The sequence below is a fragment of the Pseudophryne corroboree genome, chromosome 4, assembly GCF_028390025.1.
Source record: "Pseudophryne corroboree isolate aPseCor3 chromosome 4, aPseCor3.hap2, whole genome shotgun sequence".
NCBI classification, from domain to species: Eukaryota; Metazoa; Chordata; class Amphibia; order Anura; family Myobatrachidae; genus Pseudophryne; species Pseudophryne corroboree.
In genome coordinates, this window is record NC_086447.1 from 196,563,773 (window position 1) to 196,582,010 (window position 18,238).

At 47.5% G+C, this 18,238-nt stretch overlaps 1 pseudogene; it reads right to left on the reverse strand.

The window, feature by feature from the left end:
* Nucleotides 1–15,329: 15,329 nt before the first annotated feature.
* LOC134912479 (5S ribosomal RNA) lies at nucleotides 15,330–15,448 on the reverse strand (annotated as a pseudogene).
* Nucleotides 15,449–18,238: the final 2,790 nt, after the last annotated feature.

The window sequence follows — 18,238 nt, forward strand, 5'->3', positions numbered from 1 at the left end:
CTAAACTGGCCAGTAAAACCTACGATTTCTCTCTTTGTACGTCCTAATGAAGGTCACTGATCATTTTAAGAGCGTTAGAATTTAGTTAATTAGGTGCTAATGATGATTTTCTAACAGGCGCCTGAACCCAGGAGTACCAGAGGTGCGCCTGACGGAGGGTTAATACAGTCTTGCAGTGTGTGTGTATGTATATATATATCTCTATTTATCTATATATATCTCTTGTGTGTGTGTGTGTGTGTGTGTGTGTGTGTGTGTGTGTGTGTGTGTGTGTATCTATCTATATAAATAATATTATACACACACAAACACATGCAATGGTTTAATAAAGGGGCAGTTGGGGCTACAGCTCCAGACACCCAATATAATATAGACCCACATAATTTCTGTTATTTACATATGGTGGTACCCAGTGGTCGAAGTGGAAATTTTGAAGTGGGGGTATGCAAAAGTCAAGGATGTTATTATCGCTCCAGAAAAGGGGGCATGGTCACCCAAAAGGGGCGTGTCCCGTGTAGTAGAACCCCTTATACTATGTAGTACAACCCCTTATACTATGTAGTACTGGTGCCCCTTTCACATTATAGCACACGGTACGAGCTGAAATTCACATTATAGCACACGGTACGAGCTGAAATTCACATTGTAGCACACTGAATGAGCCGAAATTCACCTTGTAGCACACTGAATGAGCCGAAATTCACATTTTAGCACACTGAATGAGCCGAAATTCACATTGTAGCACACGGTACGAGCCGAAATTCACATTATAGCACACTGCATGAGCCGAAATTCACATTGTAGCACACTGAATGAGCCGAAATTCACATTGTAGCACACGGTACGAGCCGAAATTCACATTATAGCACACTGAATGAGCCGAAATTCACATTATAGCACACTGAATGAGCCGAAATTCACATTATAGCACACTGAATGAGCCGAAATTCACCTTGTAGCACACTGAATGAGCCGAAATTCACATTGTAGCACACTGAATGAGCCGAAATTCACCTTGTAGCACACTGAATGAGCCGAAATTCACATTTTAGCACACTGAATGAGCCGAAATTCACATTGTAGCACACGGTACGAGCCGAAATTCACATTATAGCACACTGCATGAGCCGAAATTCACATTGTAGCACACTGAATGAGCCGAAATTCACATTGTAGCACACGGTACGAGCCTAAATTCACATTATAGCACACTGAATGAGCCGAAATTCACATTATAGCACACTGAATGAGCCGAAATTCACATTGTAGCACACTGAATGAGCCGAAATTCACCTTGTAGCACACTGAATGAGCCGAAATTCACATTGTAGCACACTGAATGAGCCGAAATTCACATTGTAGCACATTGAATGAGCCGAAATTCACATTGTAGCACACTGAATGAGCAGAAATTCACCTTGTAGCACACTGAATGAGCCGAAATTCACCTTGTAGCACACTGAATGAGCCGAAATTCACACTGTAGCACACTGAATGAGCCGAAATTCACACTGTAGCACACTGAGTGAGCCGAAAATCACACTGTAGCACACTGAATGAGCCGAAATTCACATTGTAGCACACGGTACGAGCCGAAATTCACATTATAGCACACTGAATGAGCCGAAATTCACATTATAGCACACTGAATGAGCCGAAATTCACATTATAGCACACTGAATGAGCCGAAATTCACCTTGTAGCACACTGAATGAGCCGAAATTCACATTGTAGCACACTGAATGAGCCGAAATTCACCTTGTAGCACACGGTACGAGCCGAAATTCACATTATAGCACACTGAATGAGCCGAAATTCACATTATAGCACACTGAATGAGCCGAAATTCACATTATAGCACACTGAATGAGCCGAAATTCACCTTGTAGCACACTGAATGAGCCGAAATTCACATTGTAGCACACTGAATGAGCCGAAATTCACCTTGTAGCACACTGAATGAGCCGAAATTCACCTTGTAGCACACTGAATGAGCTGAAATTCACCTTGTAGCACACTGAATGAGCCGAAATTCACATTGTAGCACACTGAATGAGCCGAAATTCACCTTGTAGCACACTGAATGAGCCGAAATTCACCTTGTAGCACACTGAATGAGCCGAAATTCACATTTTAGCACACTGAATGAGCCGAAATTCACATTGTAGCACACGGTACGAGCCGAAATTCACATTATAGCACACTGCATGAGCCGAAATTCACATTGTAGCACACTGAATGAGCCGAAATTCACATTGTAGCACACGGTACGAGCCTAAATTCACATTATAGCACACTGAATGAGCCGAAATTCACATTATAGCACACTGAATGAGCCGAAATTCACATTGTAGCACACTGAATGAGCTGAAATTCACCTTGTAGCACACTGAATGAGCCGAAATTCACATTGTAGCACACTGAATGAGCCGAAATTCACATTGTAGCACATTGAATGAGCCGAAATTCACATTGTAGCACACTGAATGAGCAGAAATTCACACTGTAGGACACTGAATGAGCCGAAAATTCACATTGTAGCACACTGAATGAGCCGAAATTCACCTTGTAGCACATTGAAGGAGCCGAAATTGACCTTGTAGCACATTGAAGGAGCCGAAATTCACCTTGTAGCACACGGTACGAGCCGAAATTCACATTATAGCACACTGAATGAGCCGAAATTCACCTTGTAGCACACTGAATGAGCCGAAATTCACATTGTAGCACACGGTATGAGCCGAAATTCACATTATAGCACACTGAATGAGCCGAAATTCACCTTGTAGCACACTGAATGAGCCGAAATTCACCTTGTAGCACACTGAATGAGCCGAAATTCACCTTGTAGCACACTGAATGAGCCGAAATTCACCTTGTAGCACACTGAATGAGCCGAAATTCACACTGTAGCACACTGAATGAGCCGAAATTCACACTGTAGCACACTGAATGAGCCGAAATTCACACTGTAGCACACTGAATGAGCCGAAATTCACCTTGTAGCACACTGAATGAGCCGAAATTCACATTGTAGCACACTGAATGAGCCGAAATTCACATTGTAGCACACTGAATGAGCCGAAATTCACCTTGTAGCACACTGAATGAGCCGAAATTCACATTATAGCACACTGAATGAGACGATATTCACATTGTAGCACACTGAATGAGCCGAAATTCACATTGTAGGACACTGAATGAGCCGAAATTCACATTGTAGCACACTGAATGAGCCGAAATTCACCTTGTAGCACACTGAATGAGCTGAAATTGTGACAGCAGGGACAGCCAGAGTGACGACAGGGAGAGAGACATTGACGACAGGGAGAGAGAGAGACAGTGACGACAGGGAGAGAGAGACAGTGATGACAGGGAGAGTGACAACAGGGAGAGAGACGACAGGGAGAGAGATGACGGAGAGAGAGAGACGACAGGGAGAGAGACAGGGAGAGAGAGAGTGACGACAGGGGGAGAGACAGTGACGACAGGGAGAGTGACGACAGAGAGAGTGATGACAGGGAGAGACAGTGACGACAGGGAGAGTGACGACAGTGACGACAGGGAGAGTGACGACGGTGACGACAGGGAGAGTGACGCCGGTGACGACAGGGAGAGTGACGACAGTGACGACAGGGAGAGACAGTGACGACAGTGACGACAGGGAGAGTGATGACAGTGACGACAGGGAGAGTGACGACAGGGAGAGTGACGATAGTGACGACAGGGAGAGTGACGACAGCGACGACAGGGAGAGTGACGACAGGGAGAGTGACGACGGGAGAGACAGTGACGACAGGGAGAGGGACGACAGGGAGAGTGACGACAGTGACAACAGGGAGAGTGACGACAGGGAGAGACAGTGACGACAGGGAGAGTGACGACAGTGACAGCAGGGAGAGAGGTGACAGCAGGGGAACATTACCTTATTTGTTGCTGGCAGCAGTGAGCAGTGGGCTGCTGGCGACGTCGGGCGGCTAGTGGCTGGCACCGGGCGGCTGGTGAGCGGCGGGTGGATGGTGAGCGGCGTGCGCGGGCGGCTGGCGGCGGTGAGCGGCTGTGAGCTAATACAGCACTCTACACGGCCGCCGTGCAGGGACGGGGAGCACCATGTGCAGCAGGATGGCCACTTCCCTCGCCTCCTGCTGCACTTTCATGGGCTCATTTCCGAGTCAGTGGAAGAAGTGGCATTATACCATACCGCCGTATACCGCCTCACTTCGACCACTGGTGGTACCTGGCTGCTTATGTACCTGCTACCCGACAGCGAGTGTTACTGTGGGGAAGGTGTACTAAGCAATAAAAAGAGTGAAGTGAGCCAGTGGAGAAGTTACCCAGCAGCTCTTTATACGTTTATATTATGCAAATTATAAATGTTACTTCAATTCTGATTGGTTACCATGGGGCTGGGGCAGCCCAGGTGAGCAGTCTATGGGGGTCATTCTGACCTGATCGCTCGCTGCAGTTCTTCGCAGCGCATCGCTCAGGTCAGAACTGCGCATGCTGGGCGGGAGGGGACGGCACAGTGGCGTTTGCCCGCCGTTTTGTGGGCGCGGTCCGGCCAACGCATGCATGGCCGGACCGTGCAGGGGGCGGGCCGTAGCAGCTACGTTACGTCACACGCAGCCGCTGTGACCTGGGCGGCAACGAGTAGCTCCCGGTCAGCACGCAAAAGCTGCGCTGCTGTTATACTTCAGTGACGGGGCAGGGACTGACATGTGGGGCGGGCTAGCCCTGTGCTGGGCCCCGCATGTCTGTGTTCCTGATTGTAGCTGTGCTACATTTAGCACAGCTATGATCAAGTCAGAATCACCCCCTATGTCTCAGAGCAAGGGGTGGAAGAGGTAGTCCATGACCCAGTAGAGGGGGAAGTCCCATAGTGGCACCCTCGTGTTGGCACCTGCACACGCCTATGCATACATATATATATATATATATAGATACAGTGGAGGGCAGGATGAGGCAAAGTGGGGAACAGAGACTGAAGTGACTCTGCATATGCTGTGTCCAATAACCTAGTTTATGTCTCTATCCCTGTATATATGATAGGGATGCATTTTGCATCCGAGCGGTCAGAAAACCGTCCCGAGTCACCGACATCCCGAAGGTAAGTATCTGTGAGTGTATTAGGTTAGGGCCCGGGGGAGGAGTAGGGTTAGACATTGGGCGGGGGGGGGGGGGGGGGGTTAGTTGTAGCTGCCACTGCCAGAAATTGAGCCCTTCCTGCACCCCCCTGGATTTAGGCCTAGTTGCCACCAGAGGAAGGGTGGAGATTCTCCGGTTCGAGATGCCGGGTTCGGTCATGTGACCACCAGCATCCCGGACACTGGGATATTGTATCACACCCTATATAATATATACACCCTCAACTTCACTATCTATCTATCTATCTATCTATCTATCTATCTATCTATCTATCTATCTATCTATCTATCTATCTATCTATCCGTCACTCACTGATGAATTCACAATAGCTGGCCACTGTCCTATGTGCTGCTGCTGATTGCCGGACCAAAGTGTCTTTCACTCTGTTAGTCACCAGCCACAGCAGCAGCACACGTAAAAAAAATACAAAATTGGAAACCATTAAGAAAATATTGGAGGAGGAACCTAGCGATGGTGAGGAAATATTGGATCCTCACCATTGTAGGGTTAAACATTGACCATCTGAACAATTTGACAGATGGTTACAATGAAACATCAAATGATTCCCATCCCTACTGTGCTAATGCAGAATGCTGCCCCATGGGGGTGATTCCGAGTTGTTCGCTCGCTAGCTGCTTTTAGCAGCATTGCACACGCTAAGCCGCCGCCTTCTGGGATTGTATCTTAGCTTAGCAAAATTGCGAACGAAAGATTAGCAGAATTGCGAATAGAAATTTCTTAGCAGTTTCTGAGTAGCTCGAGACTTACTCCTACACTGCGATCAGTTCAGTCAGTTTCGTTCCTGGTTTGATGTCACACACACGCCCAGCCACTCCCCCGTTTCTCCAGACACTCCCGCGTTTTTCCCTGACACACCTGCGTTTTTCCACACACTCCCAGAAAACGGCCAGTTTCCGCCCAGAAACACTTACTTCCTGTCAATCGCACTCCGATCACTTCAACAATGAAAATTCTTCGTTCGGACGTGAGTAAATCTACAAATTTTTGTGTTAAAATACTAACCGCATGCGCACTGCGAACCATGCGCATGCGCATTTTTTGCCTTACTCGCTCCGTTGCGAAAATTGACAACGAGCGAACAACTCGGAATGACCCCCCATGTGCAGAGGCATCACTAGGGTTGGTGTCACCTGGTGCGGTAACTCATTGTGTCACCCCCCCATGGACCTCCTCCCGTTTCACACCACACGGAATACTTAGTTATGTTTTTGTACTAGTTTTACTTGTGAATCATAAATCACTGAATGCAATGACAATAGTAGTGACATAAACAGCTAATAAAATTAACATTATACCTTAACTTACAATACCATATGCACAGCCTAACTTTAATAACATTTACGTAAGAGTTATGCAAATTAGACTCAACACCTAAATTAATAGACTTGACAGTTTCATGACTTACTGGCCACAAACTTTAGGTGTATAGACACTGTGCAATATTTTAGTCAATATCGCTCATTTTCCCCCTTCTGAGTGATATTGACTAAAATATCGCAGTTTGTATGCTGCAAATGACGGCCGGTGTGTGTTCCCCCTCTGTAGGCCGTACATGCAGCTCAATCTGACAATATCATCAAAAGCTGCATGTACGGGCCGGCCGTGATGTGACGTCACTAAATTATATCATTTGCGGTATTGCTTAGTGTGTAAGCACTATGGCCCTCATTCCGAGTTGTTCGCTCTCTAGCTGCTTTTAGCAGCATTGCACACGCGAAGCCGCCGCCCTCTGGGAGTGTATCTTAGCATAGCAGAATTGCGAACGAAAGATTAGCAGAATTGCGAATAGAAATTTCTTAGCAGTTTCTGAGTAGCTCCAGACTTACTCCTACATTGCGATCAGTTCAGTCAGTTTCGTTCCTGGTTTGACGTCACAAACACACCCAGCGTTTGCCCAGACACTCCCCGGTTTCTTCAGACACTCCCGCGTTTTTCCCCAGAAACGCGAGCGTTTTTTCGCACACTCCCAGAAAACGGCCAGTTTCCGCCCAAAACAGCCACTTCCTGTCAATCACACTCCGATCACCAGAACGATGAAAAATCCTCGTTATGCCGTGAGTAAAATACCTAACTTTTGTGTAAAATAACTAAGCGCATGCGCTCTGCGAACCTTGCGCATGCGCAGTAAGCGACTAATCGCAGTATAGCGAAAATCGGCAACGAGCGAACAACTCGGAATGACCCCCTATGTCAGGTGGCCTGGGAGGGAAGGGAACACACTGGGGGTCATTCTGAGTTGTTCGCTCGCTAGCTGCTTTTAGCAGCATTGCACACGCTAGGCCGCCGCCCTCTGGGATTGTATCTTAGCTTAGCAGAATTGCGAACGAAAGAGTAGCAGAATTGCGAATAAATGATTCTTAGCAGTTTCTGAGTAGCTCGAGACTTACTCCTACACTGCGATCAGCTCAGCCCGTTTCGTTCCTTTTTTGACGTCACAAACACACCCTGCGTTCGGCCAGCCACTCCCCCGTTTCTCCAGACACTCCTGCGTTTTATCCTGGCACGCCTGCGTTTTTCCGCACACTCCCAGAAAACGGTCAGTTTCTGCCCAGAAACACCCACTTCCTGTCAATCACACTCCGATCACTTCAACGATGAAAATTCTTTGTTCGGCCGTGAGTAAATCTACTAAGTTTTGTGCTAAAATACTAACTAGCATGCGCATTTTTGCCTTATTCGCTCCGTTGCGAAAATCGTCAACGAGCGAACAACTCAGAATGACCCCCACTGTGCGATATCGCTCATGGATTGGCACTGTGGCGGTAAGACACCTCTAGCACCGCCACAGTGTTTGTTCCCAGCCTGTAAGTCATATGTGTACCAAGTTTGTTGTAAATAGGTCTAGGCATTCGTGAGTTATGCTGTCTTCTGAAATACTCTGTGCTGCTGGCCCTCCCCTAGGGGTGCCAGGTGTGTTACCCCCACAGTGTTTGTTCCCAGAGTGTAAAGGCCAGTACTCACCGGCATATCAGGGGAGAGATGTGTGCTGAGCGAACTGCTCAGCGCACATCTCTCCCCCCGCTCAGCGCAGCGCAATGTGTGCTGAGCGTGCGGGGGGGGGGGGGGGGGGCACGGTGGGGTCGCTCATTTCACTCAGTGGGTGAAATGAGCAACCTGCTAGATTGAGCCGCGCATCGCTATCGCTGTGGGGGGTACACACGGAGAGATCTTGCTGAAAATCTAGCAATCTAGTCAGATTGCTTAGATTATCGCTCCGTGAGTACCCCCTTTAAATCATATATGTACCAAGTTTGTTGTAAATTGCTGCAGGCATTCCAGAGTTATGCTGCCTGCTGAAATACTCAGTGCTGCTGCGTCACCCCTAGGGTCACCACAGAGTTTGTTCCCATATTGTAAGTCAGATGTGTACCAAGATTGTTGCAAATTGGTCCAGGCCTTCCACAATTATGTGGTCTGCTGACATACTCTGTGCTGCTGTCACACCCCTAGTGGTGCTAGGGGTGTCTGACCCCCACAGTGTTTGTTCCCAGATTGAAAGGCATATGTGTACCAATTTCTGAGTACATTGCTCCAGCAATTCCAGCGTTATGCTGTCTCCTGATATACTCTGTGCTGCTGTCTCCCCCCCCAGGGGTGCTAGGGATTTCTAATAATTTTAGTTGCCTCCGCCGTGTTTTAATATGCTTGTATGTCAAATTTCACAATCTTCGCTTGTAAACTGTGGATTTGTATAGAAATACAGACAGAAGGACACATTTTCACTTTTATATAGTAGAAATATATAATACATATTTCTCTGACGTCCGCAGGAGTGTTAGCATTCTAAGAAAGAATTAGGACTACTGGTGTGCACTGGCTCCTCCCTCTATGCCCCTCCTCCAGACCTCAGTTAGAATCTGTGCCCGGCTCGAGCTGGTTGCACACTAGGGGCTCTCCTGAGCTTCTAGTAAAGAAAGTATTTATTAGGTTTTTTATTTTCAGTGAGATCTGTTGGCAACAGACTCACTGCTACGAGGGACTTAGGGGAGAGAAGCGAACCTACCTGCTTGCAGCTAGCTTGGGCTTCTAGGCTACTGGACACCATTAGCTCCAGAGGGATCGAACACAGGCCCAGCCTCGGTCGTCCGGTCCCGGAGCCGCGCCGCCGTCCTCCTTGCAGAGCCAGAAGCAAGAAGAACGTCCAGGAAATCGGCGGCTGAAGACTCCGGTCTTCATTAAGGTAGCGCACAGCACTGCACCATTGCTCCCTATGCACACCACATACTCCGGTCACTGATGGGTGCAGGGCGCTGGGGGGGGGGGGGCGCCCTGGGCTGCAATTAGAGTACCTTAAATTGGCATAAAAACACATAATATAGTCTAATAAACTATATATGTGTAAAAATCCCCTGCCATAATATTAATAAAAGAGCGGGAGAAGCCCGCCGAAAAAGGGTCGGGGCTATCTCCCTCAGCACACTGGCGCCATTTCCTCTTCACAGCTCCGCTGGAAGACAGCTCCCCAGGCTCTCCCCTGCAGTTTCCAGGCTCAAAGGGTAAAAAAGAGAGGGGGGGCACTAAATTTAGGCGCAAAACTGTATTGTATAGCTGCTATAGGGAAAATCACTTTGTGTAGTGTAAATCCCTGTTTATATAGCGCTGTGGTGTGTGCTGGCATACTCTCTCTCTGTCTCCCCAAAGGACTTGGTGGGGTCCTGTCCTCAGTCAGAGCATTCCCTGTGTGTGTGCGGTGTGTCGGTACGGCTGTGTCGACATGTTTGATGACGAGGCTTATGTGGAGGCGGAGCAGGTGCCGATAAATGTGATGTCACCCCCTGCGGGGTCGACACCAGAGTGGATGGATATGTGGAAGGTTTTAACCGACAGTGTCAACTCCTTACATAAAAGGTTCGATGACATAACAGCTGTGGGACAGCCGGCTTCTCAGCCAGTGCCTGCCCAGGCGTCTCAAAAGCCCAGATGGCAGACACAGATGTCGACACGGAGTCTGACTCCAGTGTCGACGACGACGAGACTAATGTACATTCCACTAGGGCCATCCGTTGCATGATTACGGCAATGAAAAATGTGTTGCACATTTCTGACATTAACCCAGGTACCACTAAAAAGGGTATTATGTTTGGGGAGAAAAAGCAACCAGTGGTTTTTCCCCCATCAGATGAGTTAAATGAAGTGTGTGAAGAAGCGTGGGCTTCCCCTGATAAAAAAACTAGTGATTTCTAAAAAGTTACTAATGGCGTACCCTTTCCCGCCAGAGGACAGGGTACGTTGGGAGACATCCCCGAGGGTGGATAAAGCGCTCACACGCTTGTCAAAAAAAGGTGGCACTACCGTCTCAGGATACGGCCGCCTTAAAGGAGCCTGCGGATAGAAAGCAGGAGGCTATCCTGAAGTCTGTATATACACACTCAGGTACTATACTGAGACCTGCTATTGCTTCAGCATGGATGTGCAGTGCTGCAGCAGCGTGGTCTGATTCCCTGTCTGATAACATTGATTCCCTTGACAGCGACACTATATTGCTAACCATAGAGCATATTAAAGACGTAGTCTTATATATGAGAGATGCACAGAGGGATATTTGCCGGCTGGCATCTAGAATAAATGCAATGTCCATTTCTGCCAGGAGAGTATTATGGACTCGGCAGTGGACAGGTGATGCGGATTCTAAAAGGCACATGGAGGTTTTGCCTTACAAGGGTGAGGAATTGTTTGGAGATGGTCTCTCGGACCTCGTTTCCACAGCGACAGCTGGGAAGTCGACATTTTTACCTCAGGTTCCCTCACAGCCTAAGAAAGCACCGTATTATCAGGTACAGTCCTTTCGGCCCCAGAAAGGCAGGCATGTTAAAGGCGCGTCCTTTCTGCCCAGAGGCAGGGGTAGAGGGAAAAAGCTGCACCATACAGCCAGTTCCCAAGAACAAAAATCCTCCCCTGCTTCCACTAAATCCACCGCATGACGCTGGGGCTCCATGGGTGGAGCCAGGTGCGGTGGGGGCCCGTCTCCGGAACTTCAGCGACCGGTGGGTTCGCTCACAGGTGGATCCCTGGGTTCTACAAGTGGTATCACAGGGATACAAGCTGGAATTCGAGATGTCTCCCCCTCGCCGTTACCTCAAATCAGCCCTGCCAGCTACTCCCCCGGACAGGGAGGTAGTGCTGGCGGCAATTCACAAGCTGTACCTCCAGCAGGTGATAATAAAAGTTCCCCTCCTTCAACAGGGACGGGGTTACTATTCCACAATGTTTGTGGTACCGAAACCAGATGGTTCGGTGAGACCCATTCTAAATTTGAAATCCTTGAACACTTATATAAGGAGGTTCAAGTTCAAAATGGAATCGCTCAGGGCGGTTATTGCAAGCCTGGAAGAAGGGGATTACATGGTATAACTGGACATCAAGGATGCTTACCTGCATGTTCCCATTTACCCACCTCACCAGGTGTACCTCCGTTTTGTGGTACAAGACTGCCATTACCAATTCCAGACGTTGCCGTTTGGTCTGTCCACGGCACCGAGGGTATTTACCAAGGTAATGGCCGAAATGATGATACTCCTTCGAAAGAAGGGAGTTATAATTATCCCATACTTGGACGATCTCCTTATAAAGGCGAGGTCCAGGGAGCAGTTGTTGGTCGGAGTAGCACTATCTCAGGAAGTGCTACAGCAGCACGGCTGGATTCTGAATATTCCAAAGTCGCAGCTGGTTCCTACGACGCGTCTGCTGTTCCTGGGTATGATTCTGGACACAGAACAGAAGAAGGTGTTTCTCCCGGAGGAGAAGGCCAAGGAGTTGTCATCTCTGGTCAGAGACCTCCTGAAACCAAAACAGGTGTCGGTGCATCACTGCACGCGAGTCCTGGGAAAGATGGTAGCTTCTTACGAGGCAATTCCATGCAAGGATCTTTCAGTGGGATCTGTTAGACAAGTGGTCCGGATCGCATCTTCAGATGCATCGGCTGATCACCCTGTCCCCGAGGGCCAGGGTGTCTCTGCTGTGGTGGCTGCAGAGTGCTCATCTTCTAGAGGGCCGCAGATTCGGCATACAGGACTGGGTCCTGGTGACCACGGATGCGAGCCTCCGAGGTTGGGGGGCAGTCACTCAGGGAAGAAACTTCCAGGGACAATGGTCGAGTCAGGAGGCTTCCCTACACATAAATATTCTGGAACTAAGGGCCATTTACAATGCTCTAAGTCAGGCAAGACCCCTGCTTCAAAACCAGCCTGTGCTGATTCAGTCAGACAACATCACGGTGGTCGCCCATGTAAACCGACAGGGCGGCACAAGAAGCAGGATGGCGATGGCAGAAGCCACAAGGATTCTCCGATGGGCGGAAAATCACGTGATAGCACTGTCAGCAGTGTTCATTCCGGGAGTGGACAACTGGGAAGCAGACTTCCTCAGCAGGCACGACCTCCACCCGGGAGAGTGGGGACTTCATCCAGAAGTCTTCCAACTGATTGTAAACCATTGGGAAAGGCCACAGGTGGACATGATGGCGTCCCGCCTAAACAAAAAGCTAAAAAGATATTGCGCCAGGTCAAGGGACCCTCAGGCAATAGCTGTGGACGCTCTAGTGACACCGTGGGTGTACCAGTCGGTTTATGTGTTCCCTCCTCTTCCTCTCATACCAAAGGTGCTGAGGATAATAAGAAAGAGAGGAGTAAGAACTATACTCATCGTTCCGGATTGGCCAAGAAGGACTTGGTACCCGGAACTACAAGAAATGATCTCAGAGGACCCTTGGCCTCTGCCTCTCAGACAGGACCTGCTACAGCAGGGACCCTGTCTGTTCCAAGACTTACCGCGGCTGCGTTTGACGGCATGGCGGTTGAACGCCGGATCCTGGTGGACAAGGGCATTCCGGTTGAAGTCATTCCTACGCTGATAAAAGCTAGGAAAGATGTGACAGCAAAGCATTATCACCGCATATGGCGAAAATATGTTGCTTGGTGTGAGGCTATGAAGGCCCGCACAGAAGAATTTCAGCTGGGTCGATTTCTGCACTTCCTACAGTCAGGAGTGACTATGGGCCTAAAATTGGGTTCCATTAAAGTCCAGATTTCGGCCCTGTCTATTTTCTTTCAAAAAGAACTGGCTTCACTGCCTGAAGTTCAGACGTTTGTTAAGGGAGTGCTGCATATTCAGCCCCCTTTTGTGCCCCCAGTGGCACCTTGGGATCTCAACGTTGTGTTGGATTTCCTAAAATCACATTGGTTTGAGCCACTTCAGACCGTGGAATTAAAATATCTCACGTGGAAAGTGGTCATGCTTTTGGCCTTGGCTTCGGCTAGGCGGGTGTCAGAATTGGCGGCTTTGTCCTGTAAAAGCCCCTATCTGATCTTCCATATGGACAGAGCAGAATTGAGGACGCGTCCCCAATTCCTCCCTAAGGTGGTATCAGCGTTTCATTTGAACCAACCTATTGTGGTGCCTGCGGCTACTCGGGACTTGGAGGCCTCCAAGTTGCTGGACGTAGTCCGGGCCCTGAAAATCTATGTTTCCAGGACGGCTAGAGTCAGAAAGACTGACTCGCTGTTTATCCTGCATGCACCCAACAAGCTGGGTGCTCCTGCTTCTAAGCAGACTATTGCTCGCTGGATCTGCTCCACCATTCAACTTGCACATTCTGCGGCTGGACTGCCGCATCCTAAATCAGTAAAAGCCCATTCCACGAGGAAGGGGGCTCTTCTTGGGCGGCTGCCCGAGGGGTCTCGGCTTTACAACTTTGCCGAGCTACCTGGTCGGGATCAAACACGTTTGCAAAATTCTACAAGTTTGATACCCTGGCTGAGGAGGACCTTGAGTTTGCTCATTCGGTGCTGCAGAGTCATCCGCACTCTCCCGCCCGTTTGGGAGCTTTGGTATAATCCCCATGGTCCTTACGGAGTTCCCAGCATCCACTAGGACGTCAGAGAAAATAAGAATTTACTCACCGGTAATTCTATTTCTCGTAGTCCGTAGTGGATGCTGGGCGCCCATCCCAAGTGCGGATTGTCTGCAATACTTGTATATAGTTATTGCCTAACTAAAGGGTTATTGTTATGAGCCATCTGTTAGTGAGGCTCAGTTGTTATTCATACTGTTAACTGGGTATAGGATCACGAGTTGTACGGTGTGATTGGTGTGGCTGGTATGAGTCTTACCCGGGATTCCAAATCCTTTCCTTATTGTGTCAGCTCTTCCTGGCACAGTTTCCCTAACTGAGGTCTGGAGGAGGGGCATAGAGGGAGGAGCCAGTGCACACCAGTAGTCCTAATTCCTTTCTTAGAGTGCCCAGTCTCCTGCGGAGCCCGTCTATTCCCCATGGTCCTTACGGAGTTCCCAGCATCCACTACGGACTACGAGAAATAGAATTACCGGTGAGTAAATTCTTATTTTTATTAACTTAGTCCAAAAATTTTTTTTACACAATAATAATACTGAATTATACTGTGATAGTAAACTGTAAATACTAACATTAGACCAAAAACACACCCTTTGGCAGCTGAAACAGCTCACAGCCGAGCCAGCCAGGGCAGCAGAAGACAATGAGGTGCGCACAGACACTTCACTGAAGAACAGCCAGGTCCTCCCTCTGGTAACGCTGCATACTGCACAGCGCTCGCCTCAAGTCTCCTTCCATTCTCCCTCCCAGAATGGTTTGGGGAATACCGCACAGGATATAGTAGAGATACAATTTAATCAATACCAAAATAAAAAATAACAAGAAAACTAAGTTTTCTAATTTTTAAACAGTTTGGTGGTGCACCCTGAGTCAGTGTTAAGACATAGAACACGGAAAAAAGAACTCTTTTTTGGGTGCACTCTTAATTTGAACAATGTATAGACTGAACGAGATGAGATATAATATTTAAAATCAATTTTTAATCACAAAATTAAGATACTTAGTGGTTGATGAGAAAAAAGACAATAAAAAAAGGGGAAAACAATTAAACAATTAGCAGAATTGCTGATATGATAATGATGTTAATGCAGTCCTGGCTAACGGAGTTAGATCTAGGTGCGGTAAATAAATTGGATATTGAATGGTACGTTCTACTAACAAAAGTTAACGAAATAGAAACCCTGTCCTATATTGGTGCCAACATGATGCTTTGATGAAAGAAGTAATTAGGAATAGAAAAAGAAGCAGAAAGAAATAAGAAGGCAGAGTGAATCTGCTGTCAGTGTTAGACACTGAGCATGTGGGACCAACGCGTGCTCTACTACACTGACTCTTCCTCAATGGTCCCCCACTAGAGTACTGACCCAGCCCAACACTGATTAGCTTCCAAGTTCGGACGGTTTTGGGCGTTTCCAGTGTGGTATGATAGTAGGGAAAGTGAACGCCAATAGGAAGCTCTGGAATCACTGATGAGAGTTCACGAATTACATAGTATCAAAGCAAAGTGACAGAAGTTAACTAATAGAGGAAAATAGATGGATCTGCTGCCAATGTTAGACGGGGATAAACCCAGAATCAGTGGTGAAAGTCCATGAAATTGAGTATAGATGGAAACAAAGAGTAGGAGTACACAATGGTACCTATACCAGTCAAATGATTTAGGGTTCTCAAAAAAGAGGAAAGAAGCATATGTTGCTGAATTTAGACCAAATAGTGATATTGTCACTGAATAAATATGCTAGATTGTTGTCCAATATGTGCAGAATGTGATCTCTATGATTGTATTAATCAGGTATCGAGTGCAGTGTCTTCACCCGTCTTCACCCAATAATAAAATTACAACTGGATTGTTACTGGGCACAACAACAATATTGCAATCTCTGTAATGATACTTGATGTATTAAAGGGGTGTTTTAATAGTGGTATTCTTCTAAGTAGACAGTGCAAAATGACAATATATCCAGTAGTATTGCTGCAGAAAGGCACAAGAAGGTGGGGGGAAGAGGGGGTTGAATAGATCATGTACAGAAATGAAATGCAATCTCTGTGAGGGATACAACGTATACAAGGAACTAGTCCGTATTTGGAAACAGAACTAGGAACGGAGGTAATATTGTAGCAAATACAAAGACAGTATACTGAATGAATTTCTCTATCACAGCGCATGTATAAATCAATCAACAATAATCCCAGCGTATATTGCTAATTAGGCATAGAAATGAAAATATGGGATCAGAAAAAACAACTGGGATTTTTAAGATACAAGCGTGTCAATTTAAATGAATAGCAGGAGATATGAACGCTGACTCAGACCTGCAGGGGTTAATAGGTGTCCAATCTATGCAGGTCTCAGACTGATCGTGACGGGAAGGAGAAAATTAGATATTACCCGCGATGACTGGATATGGTGACCCCTTCCACCACGCTGAAGTCTGTTCCGAATGGTGCCGCCGGCCCGGCAGCCCCAGACAGGTGCAGGAACACGTCCGCTACTCTGCTCAAACGTGGCGATGTCGGAAGAAACACAGAACCACCGCAGGAGAGGAGAAGGAGGACGTCCGATACTCCGTTAAGCCCAAGTGAAGCGCTGTCAGGAGAGGCACGGGACACGGGTAGGTAAGAAGAACGTCCGCTACTGCAGTCAGCCAGGACAAAGGTGAAGTCGGAAGACGCGTTTCACCCGTCCGCCGGGCTTGATCACCGAATGGTGCCGGGCCGGCGGCACCATTCGGAACAGACTTCAGCGTGGTGGAAGGGGTCACCATATCCAGTCATCGCGGGTAATATCTAATTTTCTCCTACCCGTCACGATCAGTCTGAGACCTGCATAGATTGGACACCTATTAACCCCTGCAGGTCTGAGTCAGCGTTCATATCTTCTGCTATTCATTTAAATTGACACGCTTGTATCTTAAAAATCCCAGGTGTTTTTTCTGATCCCATATTTTCATTTCTATGCCTAATTAGCAATATACGCTGGGATTATTGTTGATTGATTTATACGCTGTGATAGAGAAATTCATTCAGTATACTGTCTTTGTATTTGCTACAATATTACCTCCGTTCCTAGTTCTGTTTCCAAACACGGACTAGTTCCTTGTATACGTTGTATCCCTCACAGAGATTGCATTTCATTTCTGTACATGATCTATTCAACTCCCTCTTCCCCCCACCTTCTTGTGCCTTTCTGCAGCAATACTACTGGATATATTGTCATTTTGCACTGTCTACTTATAAGAATACCACTATTAAAACTAGTGATGTGCACCGGACATTTTTCGGGTTTTGTGTTTTGGTTTTGGATTCGGTTCCGCGGCCGTGTTTTGGATTCGGACGCGTTTTGGCAAAACCTCACCGAAATTTTTTTGTCGGATTCGGGTGTGTTTTGGATTCGGGTGTTTAAAAAAAAAAAAAACCTAAAAAACAGCTTAAATCATAGAATTTGGGGGTCATTTTGATCCCATAGTATTATTAACCTCAATTACCATAATTTCCACTCATTTCCAGTCTATTCTGAACACCTCACACCTCACAATTTTATTTTTAGTCCTACAATTTGCACCGAGGTCGCTGGATGGCTAAGCTAAGCGACACAAGTGGCCGACACAAACACCTGGCCCATCTAGGAGTGGCACTGCAGTGTCAGGCAGGATGGCACTTCCAAAAAATTGTCCCCAAACAGCACATGACGCAAAGAAAAAAAAGAGGCGCACCAAGGTCGCTGCGTGACTAAGCTAAGCGACACAAGTGGCCGACACAAACACCTGGCCCATCTAGGAGTGGCACTGCAGTGTCAGGCCGGATGGCACTTCCAAAAAATTGTCCCCAAACAGCACATGATGCAAAGAAAAAAAGAGGCGCACCAAGGTCGCTGGATGGCTAAGCTAAGCGACACAAGTGGCCGACACAAACACCTGGCCCATCTAGGAGTGGCACAGCAGTGTCAGGCAGGATGGCACTTCAAAAAAATTGTCCCCAAACAGCACATGATGCAAAGAAAAATGAAAGAAAAAAGAGGTGCAAGATGGCATTGTCCTTGGGCCCTCCCACCCACCCTTATGTTGTATAAACAGGACATGCACACTTTAACGAACCCATCATTTCAGCGACAGGGTCTGCCACACGACTGTGACTGAAATGACTGGTTGGTTTGGGCCCCCACCAAAAAAAGAAGCAATCAATCTCTCCTTGCACAAACTGGCTCTACAGAGGCAAGATGTCCAC